The 18,455-nt window shown below is 43.6% G+C and overlaps 1 protein-coding gene across 3 annotated transcripts in view; it reads right to left on the reverse strand.

Moving 5' to 3' along the window:
• The window catches only part of her6 (hairy-related 6), a 56,636-nt gene extending 43,534 nt beyond the window's left edge, over window positions 1-13,102 (reverse strand). The window contains exons 1-2 of one of the 3 annotated variants that reach the window (XM_040129692.1): window positions 13,005-13,102; window positions 12,285-12,448 (exon numbers count right to left, since the gene is read on the reverse strand). The gene's annotated coding sequence lies outside the window, so the exon portion shown is untranslated. Of the gene's footprint in view, window positions 1-12,284; window positions 12,449-12,922 lie in introns of all 3 variants that reach the window. The other 2 variants (XM_040129693.1, XM_040129691.1) reach the window with 2 other exon arrangements.
• Between the last annotated feature and the right edge of the window lie 5,353 nt (window positions 13,103-18,455).

Genomic DNA, 18,455 nt, shown 5'->3' on the forward strand with positions numbered 1-18,455 from the left:
TGTCAGCTGTGGGGCCCCTGATGGGAGATTTGTTGATATGATAACTCGATTAGGCCTGAGGATGGATGATGTGGTGGCAGAGAGCAAGTCTGCAGCTCCCAGGGAGGTGCTGACTCCGCTCCTTAACCTCTCCTCAGGAGACCAGCATTCAGAACACGCCAGGCATGTGGCTCCCAAAAGCCCTTGCTGAGCCTCTGGTAATCAGTCTCCCAGGCACAATGGTGCAGTTCACTAACCAAGCAAAGAATCATGATCCTTTTAATAATTTAAGTATAGACACAGTATAAGACTAGAAGATTTCAGACAAAAGAGAACTCACTAATTAAGAGCACTGAATGTGAAAGTTCCTTATTATGTGGGTTTTATTTTAGGATTTATCATCCAAGCTAGCCTCTCTCTCTTGCACCTTATTTTCCTAATTGGCCAAGCACCATTTCCCAGCTAACTCTAAAATTGGTTGATGATTGCCCTAAATTGGCTCCAGATACCACAATACAGTTTAAGCGGGAGTTGAAGATAAAGTTATAGACTCTTTAATTGGTAATTAATCTTAAGCCATCAAAGCATGGCTATTTTGGTAGAGGGGGGAGGGATATGGATACTAGGTAGTCAGACTGTTATTATCCAGTAAGACTCAGTAAGGATACACTAATGTGCTCTCAACACCACTCCACTTCCGGAATAATCTCAGCTCACCGGTGTCAGCCAGGGTTGCATTATAAACTCTTTTTACCCGGTGGTTAAGTTGGAGACTCAAGGTGGATTTAAATCAAAAGAGCTTTTCTCCCTTGACGAGGCTGCTAAAAGCTCTGGCATATCCACCAGGTGTAACAGGGTCAATCAGTAACCACTGGAGAGTTAATTAGAGATAAAGTTTATGATAATGGCAAGGCCTTGCTTAACTCACACATTCCAACACACCTGACTCGTACACAAAGTCTGTTTGCTGTCAGGTTGGTAGCCACAAAATACCCACACTTCTTACGCTAAACCTATTGGCCTCAAAGTTAAAACAGTCATTAGAGCATATATTCTTACTCATTTATTCTCCCCCTACATACCAAAATTAGAGAGGAAAGCTACGCGTAGTGATGCTTTTGTCTTCATACGACAGCAACTAAGTTTTCCCATAACTGGCATGGTAATCAGTGAAAGCTAACAATATGAATTCCAGCTAATGCTATAAACACTGTGGTCTGGCAGATCATTACATGGCAAGAGTGCTCTCCAGCTGCCCTCACACTTGCATACAATGGACAAACACACAAACACACACACACACACACAAGCACACACAAGCACACACACACACACACACACACACACACACACACACACACACACACACACACACACACTCTCTCACACTTCCCTCCCTCCATGCCTCTACTCAGCGCCACAAAGCCAGGCAGTGGCTCAGACAGGATGTAGCACATGTGTATCATATTAGGTAGGCCTTCCCAGCCAGCGGGCCCATAGGTGATATTAGATCTACAGCTGGCCCACTCCCTCTGTCTCTCTGAGCTGCTGCCCAGCCTTCAGCCTCCTAAGACTGATATTTCACACATCCCTCCGCCCGTCTCACAGTCCCAGTCACAGGTGGGAATGCCTTCACACAGAGCGACAACAAGAGAGCCTGTTGTATCGAGTATGTGTGTTTTCTCCCCACAGAGGAATCATAGACAGGGGAGGCCATTCAGCATTCCCCTTCGGGTCAGACATGAAATGTGGAGGGGCTGACCCAACATGACCCACATCAAAGCCCCGTTGGACACAAACTAAAGCAGGAGAGTTCAGGTGCACGTTACTTTGTAGGGAAATCAAGCAGCTCGGTGTTTATCCAGGGTAGAGAGGAGCTGGAGAATGTTGCTGAGTGCCAGCTCGTCATCCCTGAACGACTGCAGGAAGAAGCAGTGAGATGCTTGCCATCTGTCCACAGGGAGATCATGGGAAGAAGCACTGAGCTATAATATCCTTGGGAACCAAGATGACTTTTCCAAAACAAAATTTTTTGTAAATATGAGAGCTTCAAATGCCAAAGTGACATCTCACAGGTAAGCTTGAAATACTAGACTTCTGTGTTGGACATTTGTCAGACAACATACAGAATCTATGAGTTTCCAACAAAATAAGGACAGAAAACACAAACAAGTGATTCATTTCTGCCCAGTGCACGGGGATACATCAATTCTCACCTGAGCCATAGAAAGTTCCATTCCTCTTTTCATGAAGAAGAGTCTGGAAATCAACATCCCTGGATGATCCACTCTGCCCCCGACTAATTAGAAGCTTCTGCTTTTGGAGATAGTGGCTGGCTCATTGAGACAAAAAACAACGTAGGCTATTGATTTTTGACTATGACTCCTGGCTCTGAATGGAGCTGAACATCAGACAATGACTGGTTAATGTGTTTTTTGTTATCAGAGGTCACAGATGTAATGGAGGGAAAAACAGTGATTTGGTAAGTGAGGGCCTCTGTTGCCCTGAAAAAGACAGGGGAGATGTGTGAGATTCAACTGAAAATAAAGATGAATTAATGTAGTTTATTCCCTTAAACTACAGGTAAATCTAGGCATGAAAGCTATTTAATCGTAGATTGACGCCATCAACACCTGCTGCTTGGTGTATCAGCTGAGCTATGCAGCATTAATCAGAATACAAATTAATTTAGGTATGAAAGGCACTCTCGCCACCCTCCTACTCCTCACCAGAACACTTGCTGTTGTTTTCGCACACACCACACTTCAGTTTGTGATTGATGCAAGGAGGGGTGACGTCAATTAACTGTGGTCTCCTAAAATTTTAGATGACTAAATATGTTTTCTTACGTCGCCACAAAAAGAGCAGTGTCAAAATGGATACTTACATCTGAGATCCAAAGACTGTAGGAGTTAAAAACAAAACACAATGTATGACTGCCAGTGACACATTTAATGAAATCTAATTGTCGGGGCTCTAATACAACTAAGATAAGATGAAATTTAATTCCCACTATCGCAATGGGAATTACTAAATAACCGCAGCTGCAACAGAGTAGGAACTGAACATCTGATAATAATTTTGAAATTTGTGCTATTTGAAGTACTGATAGATTTACAAGCCAAAATATTAGCAGTTCACACATCTGCAAAAGTATGAAGAGCATGAATGTGATGAGTTATATTCTAGTTATCATCAAAACATAGACTCAATCAAAAGTTTAATCTGGCAGATTAAATTGGTACTAAACCTGGGAGGGACTGATGATACAGTAAATGGAAGACTAATGTGTTATCACTGGAGATGGACTTGCTAATGTAATAAAACCAAATATGCAGATAGTTCTTCTGTCAAAAGGGGAAAAAATACTTTAGTTACTGTATGTTACATTTATTACACTGATAGAAAATGTATTACATTAAAAGGGCTATGACATCATTACCTGCTAATTGTTTTTTTGTTATAGGTTTATTACCTTAATGGAAAGATATTGCATTAACACTTCTAACATTAGATTACTGACCACATGCCCTTCATTTTGGATGTTTCTGTCCTCACCTCACTCTGTCACTCACTCACTGACTTTGAGAGGGTTGACAGATGAAGAATATTTCTTTTTGGAAACCATGGTAGATTCAGTGCAAAACCTTTCAGTCACCCTGAAATCAACTTTACGTCTCTGATTCAGGTCGAGTGATCCATCTGCCATCAACATACCAATGGACTCACACTAAAGTCATATACACATTAGAAAGACCTCTCAGCCCACTTATAACCTCACCCTGACAAAAAAAATAAAAGGAGAGAAGGAAAGCATTCCATGCATACTAGAGTAGAAAAGAGGAAAAGAATAGCTCCACTGTCCAGTTTTTATATTATGAGGTTCTTTCACTTCAATAGTATAGGTGCTTTCTTTTCGATGCTTTCATGACTCATACTGGTGACGTAAGTTGCACCAAACCTCCAAAGAGTGTATACTGTAATATATCAGTCATAATTCATCTAAACATTAGACATGAGAAACCACAATTTGGAGATTAAGGCTGTTGTCCTGAACAGGTGACACATTCGAGCAAGTAACTAAATTTCTAGACACAAACAGTCTGGCAGAGAATGCTCAGCATGGCGTAATCACCTTTCACCCTGCAGCAATCAGTGACTATTTTAGCAAGTACTTCAAAGACGTCAACACTGATGAGTAGGTCTGATCCATTTAACCCTGCTGTCATGAGCATGTGCAAGCATCAAGTCAAAACTGAGAAGCAATCAATGGCAAAATCCTCCTTTCAGAAACTGAAACAACGCAGTACGTCTACCTATTGTTCAACGTAAATATCCTGAAGTAGGTTTCCTTGACCCTGTAAATTCTGCTTTCCCTTTCCCACAATGGTGAAGACTCGAGGGTTTGGCATTTAGTCATACCATGAACAGTAACACCTATGGTGTGTTCACATCTTAGGCATCATAACTAATTTGTTGACCGTGTAATTGGGTACTATCTTATGAAGTTCTTTCTCTTCAATAGTATAGGTGCTTCTGTCCTTCGCAGGGTAGTTGGGCTGTCACCCCTCGAGACATTGTGAAGAACTCAGACTTCTAGAAGTAACTAGAAGTAGCCCTGCTGCACATAAGAAGCCAGTTGGATTCAAGCATCAGCTCAGGAACCATTCTGAACACTGTACTTTGGTTTTTTTCCAGGCATGTCCATTAGAAAAGAAAAGCTAGGACAGATCCAAGACACACTGGAAGGATTACATGTCTCATCTGGCCTGGGAACACCTTGGGATCCCCCAAGAGGAGCAGAAGGATGTGGCTGGGGAGAAACATAACTATACTAGCTTGTTTAGCCTGCTGCCATTGAGAGCCAAATAAGCAGGAGAAGATGCAAGAAGATCCCCATCAGCACATACTGAGTTTGTGTCATTTAAAAGGTGCTCTGAACAACAAATTCTGTAGGTATCTGCGAGTACAAATATGCCTCAGGCTGCTAAGGCAGTCAGATGCACAAATGCAATACTTGCCAGATCTGGAAGCTCAGTTTTATCAAGGGGGATCAATTCTTCCTCTCTTCCTCACACATACATACACATGCAGGCCCAGGATAGATACGACCAACTCCACTCTGTTCTAAAGCCAGTTGTGAATCAGGCACACACGGCTCTGCTCTATGTGCACGTTAGAGTGTAAAACTGTGTGGTTTTCTAACAATCAATGTTTCGGTAATACAGCAACAATTCTTGTGAAAGATCTGAACTCCACAGCCAAATGTAAACTAAATCATCCTTTAGCCACGTCCCAATCATAATCCCAGTTATTAATGTGAGCAGAATGAGCAATTTCAAAGCAGTATAAATGAATTTAGCTATTCATAATATCTATCAAAGACATTTCTGAAATGGGCTGGCTCTTATTTAATGTTCACATGGAAGAAACAGCAATGGAACAAAACTACCTAATCACACACAGACAGTAACACATTTGTCCCGTCTGCCACTTTAAAGGAACCCCAAAAAAAGCCCTGAATCTAACCCACCAACAAAACCCACCAAGCAGAAAGTGCGCTACGATGCAGATTGTTGAATCAAAGGCGAATCTATTATCTATTTAGATGAAAAACAAAAAACAACCATGTCTACAGTACTTCAAACAAGTCAGACCAAGAAAATTCACAGGAGAATTCCTGTCTGAGAATTGAAATAGTGTTAACCAAGGGATGGCTTTTCTGTGGGCGCATCCTAAATGAGGGAGTCAGACAAGTTAAGGCTTGTCCTAAAACAGACACATGTTCTCCATTGTCAGGCTGACTTCTTTCCCAGCCAGGAGATCAATGCAACATGTCAGAAGTCACCCACTTGCTGTCAGACCTCAGAGTAATGCTTAAGGGGAGTTGGGGTTAGGGGTGGGGGAGGACAGCAAATTTTGTAGAGGAATCTCATAGGGCAGTCTGCATTTCTGCATTTTAATTTCAGAGGAGGTCGGGTGTAACTGTTAAGAATTGGGGCCCACTGGAAGTGGTGATTTGCTAGGAACATCCTGCAGGTAGCAGAAACTAGGGGCAGATGAGAGCTGGCAGATGTGGGAGATACTGTATGTTGGCATCTGTTGCTTGTTACAGCTATAAATGGCAGCTGAAATGAAAAAGAAGATGAAAAAGAAATTTGAAACAAAGTGTAAAAGAAAAGTAAGTTTTTATGTCAATAATCAACCTCTACTGGCTATTTAAGCCACTTTGTGCTCTGATACAAAGGGAATCTTACTTACTGTTCCTTTGAATGAGCTCGACCAGGACACATGACAACAGAATAATACATTTTGCAGTTCTGACTTCAGTAATGCTGTGGTCAGTTTAAGGTCAGTCTCCTCCGGAAGGCTTAACTCCGACCCACACCACCACCACCCTCGCTGTCAATCAATCAGGCCCTGATCCATTGGCCATATGTGATGTGGCCAGTCTTTGGGTGCAGTGGGTCTGATGGACAGCTGCCCCGCCTGAAGCTTCGGCCACAGCACCTGCTTTGTCTGTCGGCTCTGCTGACACGTGTCCCTCTTTGTGGCCCCATGCTGCTCCCCCACTGTCAGAGCCAAGAGGGGCCTCACTAGGCAAACACAACAAGGGCTTTTACCTAGGGTGCTGACTGACCGACAGGAGCAAGGAAAGGGTTGTTGATGAAGGAAAGAGTTGGAAATGTTGAGTCCTGTACAGGTTGTGCAGAGGTCAAAAGGAGGAGGCATGCTAAGGTAAGGTAAGGCCTTGGGCATTGGCAAGGTATGAGACGGGGAGAACTACAGATAAACACCTAGATGGTGACTTCCACAGCAATGAAGGAGTGGGTGGGATGGGTGGGGCAAACAAGATAAGCAGTACAACTAATCTTCTGTCAACTTTACGGCCTGTAACAGATGAGCAGAGCTGTAGCAGAGAAGAGGCAGCCAGGGTGGAAAGGATTGATTGGCAGCTAGAGGGGACGGTGGGCGGGCAGCTGTCAGTCATCCAGCCTTGCGAGTCCTGGGGCACACCTGTGCACCTTTGCATAGGGCTGGATGACCCTTTTAATAGGGGTCAGTGCTCGATAGTGTGATGAGTAAAGCAGGATGGGGATGTTGTTATTCTGCATGTAAAAGAACTGTTGACCCCCAGTATAGATCACCTGAGTGATAGCACAGCAGGTCAGTGAATCAAAGGCATTGTTGTGACCTTATGCATTTTACGGCCCTTCCATATTTGGCTTATGTCATAGTAACTAATAACACAGTGAAGAGTAACACCATTACTTAGACTAAGCAGAAACAAACTGTTACTTTGTTTAACTTAGAGCTCTTTACTCTCTGATCACAGACAACAGTGTGCTGTTTCCCAATAAAAAAAAGACAGGGCAACTGTGTTGATGGTTTATTTTACGTTATTCATTATCAAGTGAACCACACATTCCTATTGAAGTCCACAAAAACATTCACAACACTGCAACCTTAAAAATTAAAGTACGCCAAAAGAGCCAAGACAACATGTAGCATTGTCTGACTTATTTTGATACAGTACACAGTTCTATATATATATATTCACATTATACAACGTATGTAACCTATTTCGAGTAAATATCAAACACTGTACTAATTCTGGATCTCCACTCTGTGGCATTTCCATTCCACAGGCGAACCTTCTCATGTTAAACAAAGGAACTCATTCACTGACCGCTTAGCATGGGTGAACAACTGTACAACAGGAGTAGGTGTGGGAACATGAACCATCTATCCTGTCTACATCTGCAGTGCACTTCCTCCCCCATAGATGAGGCAGCTGTTCTACGCTAAACTGTGCTGTGCAGCTCCCTCCTCGGCCAGAGCACTTTCCCCATTGTTAGGATGAAAAGCACCGCAGCGGTGGTGGCCCCAGTCCTCGGGAGCAATGCCTGACTGGAGCTTATTTTGGTTGGGCTTGCCCAAATAAACACACTGGGACCTCGCAGCCGCAGCTGTGGGCCTCTCCCTGGCTGACCTCCTCTCCTGTGACTCCTCCTTGCACAGAGAGAAAGAGAGAGAAAACAAGTGAGGGAGAAAGAGACAACTAGCCCGAGCCAGGGCCTGCAGAGGTTATATGGGCCAAATGCTGCTTATTATCAGAGTCAGGTCTTTCCCACGCCTGCAGGCCTCGTGTGTGCAGCCGGCGGCGTGCCTGCTTGCCAGAAAGTGTTTAGCTAACTCATCTACAGTCATCCTCCCACTGAGGGAGGGGGATGAGGTTTGGTTTTTCACTGCTGGACAGAGAGGAAGGTTTATTCAGCAAGTTTCTGTGCATAGACCGTGAGGTTTAAAACCAAGAGGGCGAGAGGAATGCAGAACGCCTTTCTTCTTTTAACCTGCTGCTCTCAGAATGGATGAGACTGTGAATTTGGAGTTGACAGTTGAGTAAATTGGACTAATGGGCTGAGCACGCTGGGATGAAGGTCACACTGTGCTTGTTCCTACAGCCCCAGTTAGGGGAATAAGGCTACAAACTGCCGCCCCACTGCAAGAAACAAGGGCACGTTGTTGAGAAAACACACCCACACAATGACACTAAAAATTTCATGATATGATCATCTGGGTCAAAAATATCCCAAAGCTAAATATTTATCTGAATTAAACAAAAAACTGGCATTAATACAAAATATTAAAATGTAGCTATCAGGTATTAAAATGACTGTCTTACAGGTTTTGCGTCCAAGAACTTTGGCAAAGAGAGGGATATATTAAATTAGTGTATACTATATCATATGAAAGAGTCAAAAAAACAAAGCAAGTGGACCTTGAGGAAAATTGTTCTACATTTCGATGGTAAATGACAAAACCCACTCTGCTAATGAGCGCTATAACATGCAGTCAAAAGCTCCGGAACAAGCAAGTAAGTGGACCTTGAGCAGTGACTGTTCTGTCAATGTTTATAGAATCCTCAGATATTTGCATCTAACAGCTTTTGTTTGTCTTTTAAATCGTTTTTAAAAAAATCTGTAATAAAGTTAAAGAAGTAAAACATTAATAGTATCACTACATTTTTTATGTATATACATTTAAATCAACATATGAGGAATATATTTGTATTAGTATACCCCCTACACAGAAAAACGCCCACAGCCACCCACTGAATTCCTCCTACATATAAACCCACACACACCCATCCTTCCCCTTACACAAACACCCACACACACACACACACATCCATCAGCGCTAATGAATGCTCAACCACCCACAAACATACACACCGACTCATTCTCCAACAAATACAACAGCAGTCTATTCCCTCCTACACACAGACACATACGCGCACACACTTTACCCCCAACCTTGCTCCGTTTGCACTGTCAGCCTGATGCAGAGCTGACGCAGCAATCACCCATTGGTTTGTATGTGTCTGTTGGGGGGGGGGTTGCAGCCTCTCCAAGAGCACTGTGGTGAAGGAGGGAAGAGGAGGGACTCTCCTGCAGCCTCTTAAGGGGACAGATGGGCAGAGAGAGAGATCCTGGGCAGGTAGTCATCCCCAGAATGTGGGGGCGTCTTCAGGGGGGTCTTGCCAGCGGCTGAATGGCCTTTAAATGGGCCCCGCCCACACCCACGGAGAGCATCAAGAGGGGGGCTATTGTCACTAAATAGTCAGCCTCCCTCCTCCTCCTCCTCCTCCTCCTCCTCCTCCTCCTCCTCCCACTCTTTATGCTGAGTGGGAGCATCACAGGGAGATCACCGCCTACAAACACACCTGCAGGAATGCACTGGAATGAATATGTAGCGTGTCAGCAAATGGACTGACATCTGTTATGTGAAGACAAATGGCCTTCCACGGTGAATATGAATGATATCGCTCCAAATTTCCAATTGAATTAATAAGATCTTAGTAGTGCTTTCTGCTGCAAAAACAAAGGCTTGTGTGTTGAGTACCTGCCAGCCCCATATCCAGCGCTACAACCAACGCAAGAGTTGGTTTTAATTCTTGCCAGACTGAGCTCTTCTTGCAGCGACCTTGGCAGCCTGAGTTTAGCCCCGCAGAATCCCAGAAAATAATTGAAGCTAGAAATAAAAAGGTTCACCAATACAGCAGAAAGAGAGAGTCTGAAGCTTGGGAGAAAGCTGAAACAGAGCATTAAATCTCCAGTCCCTTATTCTGTCAGCACTGCCACAGCCACAGAGCCACGTCAAAAATTACACAGCAGCTCCAGCTAGCAGGCAATTACAGAGTGGGGTCTATGAGTGACGCCTGTGTAGGATTAGCTGGCACACTCGTCAGTGACAGTTGCAGAGGTACTTACAATTTACAGCACAGGGTTCATTTTGACATGAACCGAGTCCAAGAACTGGGCCCACTCCCAAGGCACTCTTTCTGTTTCTCATGGTCGTAATTACATTAAATATAATCATTCAGGCCCAAATTGCTAGTTAATGGCTGTGGTTGTACTCAACCAATGACTGACAGGCTCAGAGAGGAAGAGCAAGCAACGGGAAGGCTGAGAGGTTGGGAGTAATCCGAGGGAAGAGATACAGGTTGTGTTTGCCAGGGACTCCGTCTGGGCTTGGTGGTGGGCCTGATGGCAACGTGTCAGTGTCATTACGTGGGTGTGTGTTCAGGAGTGGTTTCAGCACAGACGGACGTGACACACACATTCAAACGCGTGTCAGGAGGCCACCCACGCCTGACACCAGGAGAGTGCCAGGCCCTGACACACAGAGCGTGGAGAGGCGACAAGTTCGTCAAGAGACCGATCAGTGCCTCCTTGCCACATGTCAGTCACTATCTCTGCGTCACGTCTCACTTTTCTCCCCCGACTCCCCCCCCCCTCCATCATCTTAAAATGTATTTGTGTTTCAGATGAACACGGTGTAACCTCAGTACAAATCCATCCTCTGAGATATGGCAAATATAAATGACAAACAGAGCATCATTTAATGTTCTTAATCTAGAGGATAGAAAGCATTCGTGGCAAACAGTTTCATTCTGTATCGTTTACCACAACATCACTGAGGAGAACTCATTTTTCACATTTAATAACTTCAGACAAAGCCCAGATGTGGAGACAGTGCCAGTGGGCGATATTGCCAAGCGCTGGTAATTTATTCTCCTCAGGATCCCATCTACTCAACAGTTCCAAAAACTGTGGACTGACAAGGCTCCGTCCAAATGTTCCTTGTGGTTTCTCTTGGGGTGTTCAAGACCTCATGCAAATGCTTAATCACCTCACTTTACTCTTTCTCCCAACTGGCAAAGTAAACAAAAGGCACACTTGGGCAGGCGTCTTAAACAAGCTGAGGAGTGTAGGAGGCTTCCAGAAATAAACCAGAGCATGCAGTAAAATTTAGAGCCGAGGGAGGGTCAAGTGTGCCAGATTTCAAAGGCTACCCATAAAAAGACACAATCTGGTTTTCACATTTTGACGAAGGAGGCAAATGTGGCTGAGATATCATGGCAGTGCCGTTTCCAGGGAGGAGTGCTATCGCCAGCATTTACTGTAACTCAATCTCTGCTCATGCATGGGGATTTATGGCTGTTGTTAAATCAGCGGTTGTCAATTCTGTGCCACTGAAATCAAGATGATGAAGGTTTTCATTCCTAACAGTTGCTACAGCAGCTGATTTTTACTGATTTTTATATCTCAAAAGGGAGAAAAGGGAGCAATCATTAGTTGACATAGAAATCTGCATTTTCTTCTGTCTTGATTGCACATTTAAGAAACATGTACAGAACCTGGTGGCACAAATATCATGCCATGAGTGGTATCATGTCCAGGTATTATTTCACCTGTAACAACGACCACCTGTGACACCAGATAATCAGTAATTGCTCCTTTCACGCCATCAGTCGAAGGTCTCTGGACACCTCATATCACTGTCCAGTGCCTGTACACTTTCTATCTCTTTCCCTAACCGTTTCTGAGACTTCGGCTCCTGAAGCAACACTGCAAATGGACTAATCCCTTGTCAACATGTCGCTGATCCCGGGATTGGGCTGCCCCAGGGCCCTGATCTCCCCTCTGCCTCCCTCCCTCCCTCATCACTGGGTCCCTCAGGCCGACATGGGCCCTGACAAAGCCCTAATCCATCACCTCCTGTCAGGGAGGGCCGCACCGCAACACCCCCCTCTTCGGCCCGCATTAGCCTAATCCACTGGGCCGGGGCTCCATGAGAATGGAGCGCCCACATGGCTTCACCGCGGTTCTGTTTACTCGTCCCATCTGAGTCAACACACTCCCCAGAAGGACGAGCGCCACAGAAAAGAGGGGCACACCATGAAGTCCCTGGACCTACCCTGAACCGTCCACTACACCCATCAGTAGAAGAGGCTTTACCTTGGGTGGTGAAGCAGCGTGTCTGTCCGTGGGTCTGTCTGGCAGGCCTCTGGTGTGGTAATGTAATCCCTGGAGTAAATACAGGCTCTCTTACTCCTGAAGGGTCTAGCCTACGGTGGATGCCTCGCTCAATGGGAGAAGCACACTTTGATGGTGATCCACATCTGTGAATTGACAGCAAAAGGTGCACAGACATGAGGGTGCGGTCACACTGCATATACACACATGAACAGCATACTTAGCTAATGCTGTTTGCAGGGTAGATACATGAGACGGAGAGAAAATACATTTTTACAAAGTTGTGTGCAAGCAACTGTATTAGCAAATAGCTAAAAGGGTTTAGTGTTTTTAATGAGGCTTAGGCAAACAAACAAAAAATAAGAAAGAAAAAAAGAGCGAGTTTGGCAAATGTTTGCTAGAAAAACTAAAGAGGGTAACTTGGTTTGGCTGACAGTTTGACTGTGAGTCCTACACACAACCAGAGCACTACAAATTTACATAAAAACATCCTCTTTCAATGCAACAATAAACAATATAGCAACCCCCAAGGTCAACAAAATGCTTTTGTTTTGAGCCAAGAGGATATTTAACTTTCCGGCTGACTAGGTGGGAGCAGTTTGAGTAGTTAATGGTTGTACCCCGACTGGGTGATAGCAACGTTTTCACCCCCCCCTTCCGGCGATGTTTCTACAGTTTTCATTCACGCACGAAGACTGTTACCTGCCGACGGCTCCGCGCCGGTCGGCTCGGGGGGAAAACTTCCACGCCATCCGGGACCTGGTCTCCGGCCTCCTCTGGCTTCACTCGGCGTTTCAGTGAGGACCATTCAGAGCCAACACTTCCCTCTAGTGGTGGAGGTATGAACAGCGTCTGCCGGCCAAGTCAACAGTGTACAGGGTTCAGAGTCAGCTATCACACTAAAGTAGTACAGTACCAATCTGTACAACGAAATTCAAATCTGAATTAGGAAAAATTCTGCAAAAAAAAAAAAAAAAAACAAAAATGCATTGCTGGGTAAGTGGACAGAAAATCTTGCATTTCATAGGTGTGGAGTTTGTGAAGGCTTGGTTTGAATCGGCAACATTTGAACTGAATCTTTAAACATATCACAGTTCAGTGTTTCTGCACCTATGTAATGTAAAAACTGGAGCAATATCTGCGGCTGTAATAATTCAATTTTCCGCTTGTTTCATTTGGAATTTTGGCCTCACATCATGTTTAAGCGGCTTTTACACCAATTAATACTGTATACATGAGTGAAATGCTGTCAGGATGTGTGCCCATTTCAGTAAATGTCAGTGTAGATATCACGTGTGATACAATTGATCAACTTAAACTTGTGAAAAGAGACAGCAGTTCACACACAAATCCCACAGTTGCTTATATTTTCAATTAATGTTGCTCTCATCAAAAAAGACCTGTCAAGTTTAACACATAAACTTAAACCACATTTTTAAAAAGTACAATAACAAAAAAAATAAAATAAATGAACAGTAACTGAAGTACTAAAGACCGAAAGGACTGTGGTCACACTAAACTTACAGTCTGAGTCCATTATGTGACCACATACAAGAGCCATGTTGCAAAAACCAAATTCAAAAATAAAATGTAAAAGATGGAGATGTAAGGATTCAATCAACTGTTTTAAGGGGAAAAGATCATAATTTAATTTAAGATGACTATAAGATGAGGATTATAATGTTAATAAACTGGTTTAAAAAATGCTGATCATAAAAAAAGAGATGGACGTGTTTATTTTGATCCACAGAGCTTAACTAAGGAACATTTCCCCTCGCAAAATATTCCCTTTTTGTCTTACTCTGACAAAGATCCACTTCAAGAGTTGACTGAATTGGTTGAAAATTGACCCCAGATGCTGGTGAAAGCAGCACTGATGCACTCAGTAAACAGTCCCAGAGGAGAGGGAAAACACACCTGGGCCTGGAGGTGTGGGAGCCACGTGCAGAGGGAACTGAACCCCAGTCTTATTTTCCCTAACACTGACTCCCTGGATGGCTCAACCCCTCTCTCCTCTCCATGCTTGAGTTACCTTCCCGTCTCCCTTTATCCCAAACCTACATGTGATGAGCACATGCCCCTGAGGGCCTATCTGCACAGAGTTTCACATTCTCTGCAACACATATTGTCTGTCCTGAGATGAACAGACAAGAAATGCTGGCAGGAGAGGGAGTTATTCTGCCTGAAAGGGAGAAGGAGGTGGTAGGGGATATTTAAGGATCTCCCAGGGCTTTGTTGGCATCCCCAACGGCTTTGTTATCAGTTCCAGTTGGGAATTAAGGGATATTCGAGGGGAATCCTGGGCTGTGGGCTGGGATAAACTTGGCAGTAAAATGTACAAGTAAAATGTGTATATGATTTGAGTTGCATGTACAGGGTTGTTATAGTTTTATGGTTTACATGAGGGATTTTTTTTTTTTTTTTAATTTCACTGTGAAACATGTCTGTCCTTCCAGTAGAATTTCAGTTTGGCAAACATTTTTCTATTTTTCACTGCTGATCCAGATGCAACTATCAGGTAAAAAAAAAAAAACACAAAACGAAGGTTTTCATATGTTTCTCTGCTTTATCTAAACTTCAGCCTCTGTCTCTGATGCTGAATGTGTGTAAACTTTTCACACCGTTGTGAAGTGTAACATAATACAAGTACTCTTACTACTGTAACAGGGCAACTATTTCATGTATGTGCTGATTTTAGTACATTTTAAAATACATAATTCCATTTTTATTTTAATATATTCTTATCAAGTGGTATCTTAACTACCTTTGAACATGAAGAAGCAGCAGATCAATACTGAAGTTGTCCCGAATCACTCAGCTACTAACTCTGTCATACAGAGCGATAACAGTCACCCTGTAGAGAAACCTCATATCAGCCACTTGTATCTGTAGTTCTTTCAGTCACTGCCGAAAGTATGTGATCACACCCGAGGATGGGAGCAAAGATTGATGGGTAAACTGAGAGCTTTGCTTTATAGCTCTCTACAACCACAATCTGATACGAAGCCCATTATTTGAACTGCCCCATCTTAAATCTCAACATCAGCTTACTATCAGTAGCTATAAGTAGTTATATTATCCACTTAGCAAACACAATAACAGAGGTGTTACGCCTTTTCCAAAAAACTAACAGATTAAATTTAGAGAGCAAAAAAAAAAACCACAACCACAAGTTGCCACACTTAACGCATTGCAAACAGACAGTGGTAAATTCAAACTTGAGATAAAATCGCATACGACTAATAGGATGTAACAAAACTTTCAATGACAACAGTATTCTTTTCCAAAGCCCTTGAGACCCAGTTGCCGTACCCTTCAGGGAGTTGTGGGCCTGCAGCGTTGACACACCTTGGCCTGTGTGTGCTGCCTCCGCAGTGTCGGTCACTTGAGATGCAGCCGGCTTCTCAGGCTCTCGGCCTCTCAGCTGCTCTCTGCACCTCCTCGGCTGGTGCATAGACAGCAGCTACATTAAGCCCCTCTGCCCCACAGCACTTTCACCTGCCGAGGAAAGGCAGCCCGGATAATACCGGATCACCTTGCACCGCCTGCGGCTCCACTGAACGCACAGCCCAGAGATGAGCTGCCCTGTGACAGCATCGTATATGTGTGTATGTGTGTGTGTGTGTGTGTGAGGGTAGTGTGTGTGTGAGGGTAGTGTGTGGTGGGGAATGGTGTATGTGTTTGTGAGTATATTTAGTTAGTACCTTCTTTTACTCATCCAGAGTACCAGCTTGATCTGAGGACAACCCCATCCTCAGCTGGATGGAGTCCTGTGTCCTTTTCACTGTTGTTCAGAGGAATTTTCCCATTAAGAAACCTGCTCAACTGCCCTAAAATTACTTCACAGACTAAGCTGCTCTTGTCCTCACTTTAATCTAGCCTTTAAAGTCTCTAATCATTATTATAGCACTCCCAGGCTCAATAAAGGCAATAGAAACATAAAGCCTCTCTCAGCAAGGTAGCACAACACTCTAGGATAGCTTCCACTCTGGCCTTTGTAGGGTTTTGGATTATGGATTCATTTTTGCTGGGCGTGTGGTCAAATTCGTCCCTGGGAAAAGCCCTCACTATTCCCTCTTTTCATCTCAGTCTCATTTTCAGGGTATCTAATGGTCATAATCGAGGCAGCCATGCTGGGTGTGTGTTTGAAGGAGCGGTCAAGGAGCCCCTAATCCCCTCATACACAGTTTGTAGTGGCGGCCCCGAATACAAGAGCTGATTTTGTTACCGAACGCTGAGAGAGAGTGGGGTGGATTTCAGTTTTGGGTCTTATGAATACACACACACCCACTTACACACACACACACACACACACATGCACAAAGACACAAATACTCTGGTGGGAATCCTGGGATTCCTAGCATAAAAGCAGAAGGACATTTCAATGCAGTGAATTGATGGAAATGAAAACTCAGTGTGGATAACAGGGGACATTTTCAAACAAGTAACTAGTTTCATCCAAGTTTAGTTCATTGGCCAACTGTGGCCCTTGTGTAGTATGTCGAAACATGCAACTTATTTATTAGTCATTTTGTATCAAACCAATAGTTCTCCGAGGCAAGTGATAGTACAAAAACCTATATGGAAGTATGATGGTTAAGTTTTTCAGGAAAAACTCATTAAATTAAATTTGTATTCATTAAATTGACCAAAGTAAAAGAACAAAGTTATTCTAAATAATATCTTAAAATAATTGAACCATCGACTTTATGCATATAAAAATGTATATCTATTGCGAGACACTCAACACCCCTGTTAACTTTTCACTTCAACTTACAGTAGGCTACGCTGACTTTTCACATTTTTTTAATATGAAATTGTTAAATTTTAGCTGTGCCTTAAATTCTTCTTACATATTAATGCATCAATAATAGTAAGTCAATAATATATATGACAGATATAACACTCCTAATGCATAATGAGTACTTATACTTTTGATACGTTATGTACATTTTGCTGCTAATGCTTATGTACTTTTATTTAAGTAAAACCTTGAATACACAACTCTTTTTTGTAATGGAGTATTTTTATACAGTAGCATTGCTACTTTTACTTACTTTACTACAAGTAAAAGTTGTTAATACTTCTTCCGCCACTGTTTATGAACACCCACTTAGTGAAGCTACGAAGTTGACATTTTGGGGGGATATGTCATGTTGTGCCTCAGCAAAGTTTTGACAACCAGTTATGTATCTCTACACTGATTGACCTTACTCTGCCCCGACAATAATGACATGTTTCAGGCAAATGACAGTGCGTTAAAAACAACAGGTAAATAAAAAGCACCACAGTGATGCTGTCCCCTTAGATCAACAGAGGCTCCAGCTCTTTCGCTGCTCAGCAGATTACCAGAGTCAAGTGTGGTGTAGTTCTCAGCCCCAATGCCCACTCTTCTCCCAGCAAGAGAGACGCACAAAACAGGACTGAAGATGCTCTCTCAAGCAGCCGGCAGTGAAAGAGTGGGGACCCTCACTGCTAAATGCTGGGGGCCCTCTCCAGACAGATAGCAGCAGGACGTCTGCCTCCAACCCCCCAGTGATCAAGTTCACCCTCTTTGCGAGCACCTGGCCCCTCGGCTGGATGGTCTGTCACTCACAGTGGGTAAGAAAAATGAGGGAAAGCTGGGGTATTGTGTGAGCCAAGAGAGGAGAGGTGAGGAGAGCAGAGGGAAGGAAAGGAAAACAAAGGAAAGGAAAGGAAAGGAAAGGAAAGGAAAGGAAAGGAAAGGAAGGAAAGGAAAAGGAAAGGAAAGGAAAGGAAGGGAAAGGAAAGGAAAGGAAAGGAAAGGGAGGACTGGGTGCAGGACAGACAAATTGTGTGGTTTGGTAGATTGAACATTCAGGGGAACAGAGAAGAAGAAAAGTAAGGAAAGCTAAAAGAAAGGAAAGGAATGGAGGTCAAAAATGGGGGAAAATGGAGGAGAGGAGAAGAAAACATGAGACAGTCTCAGTCTTTAAGTGGATGGAGTGGATGCAGGATGGACAGATCATTTGCATTCACGTGCATGTGTTTCATCCTTTTGTGTCCTCAGCCACGGGTTCCTGTCTACTTTTTAGAGCTTTTTTGGAGCACAGACCCTAAATTGTGGAAACGTCTGAGGTGGGCTCACCAGCTAGGCAGCTCCTACACTCCAACAACCCCCTCACCCTCCTC

The sequence above is a fragment of the Xiphias gladius genome, chromosome 6 (genome assembly GCF_016859285.1).
Source record: "Xiphias gladius isolate SHS-SW01 ecotype Sanya breed wild chromosome 6, ASM1685928v1, whole genome shotgun sequence".
NCBI classification, from domain to species: Eukaryota; Metazoa; Chordata; class Actinopteri; order Istiophoriformes; family Xiphiidae; genus Xiphias; species Xiphias gladius.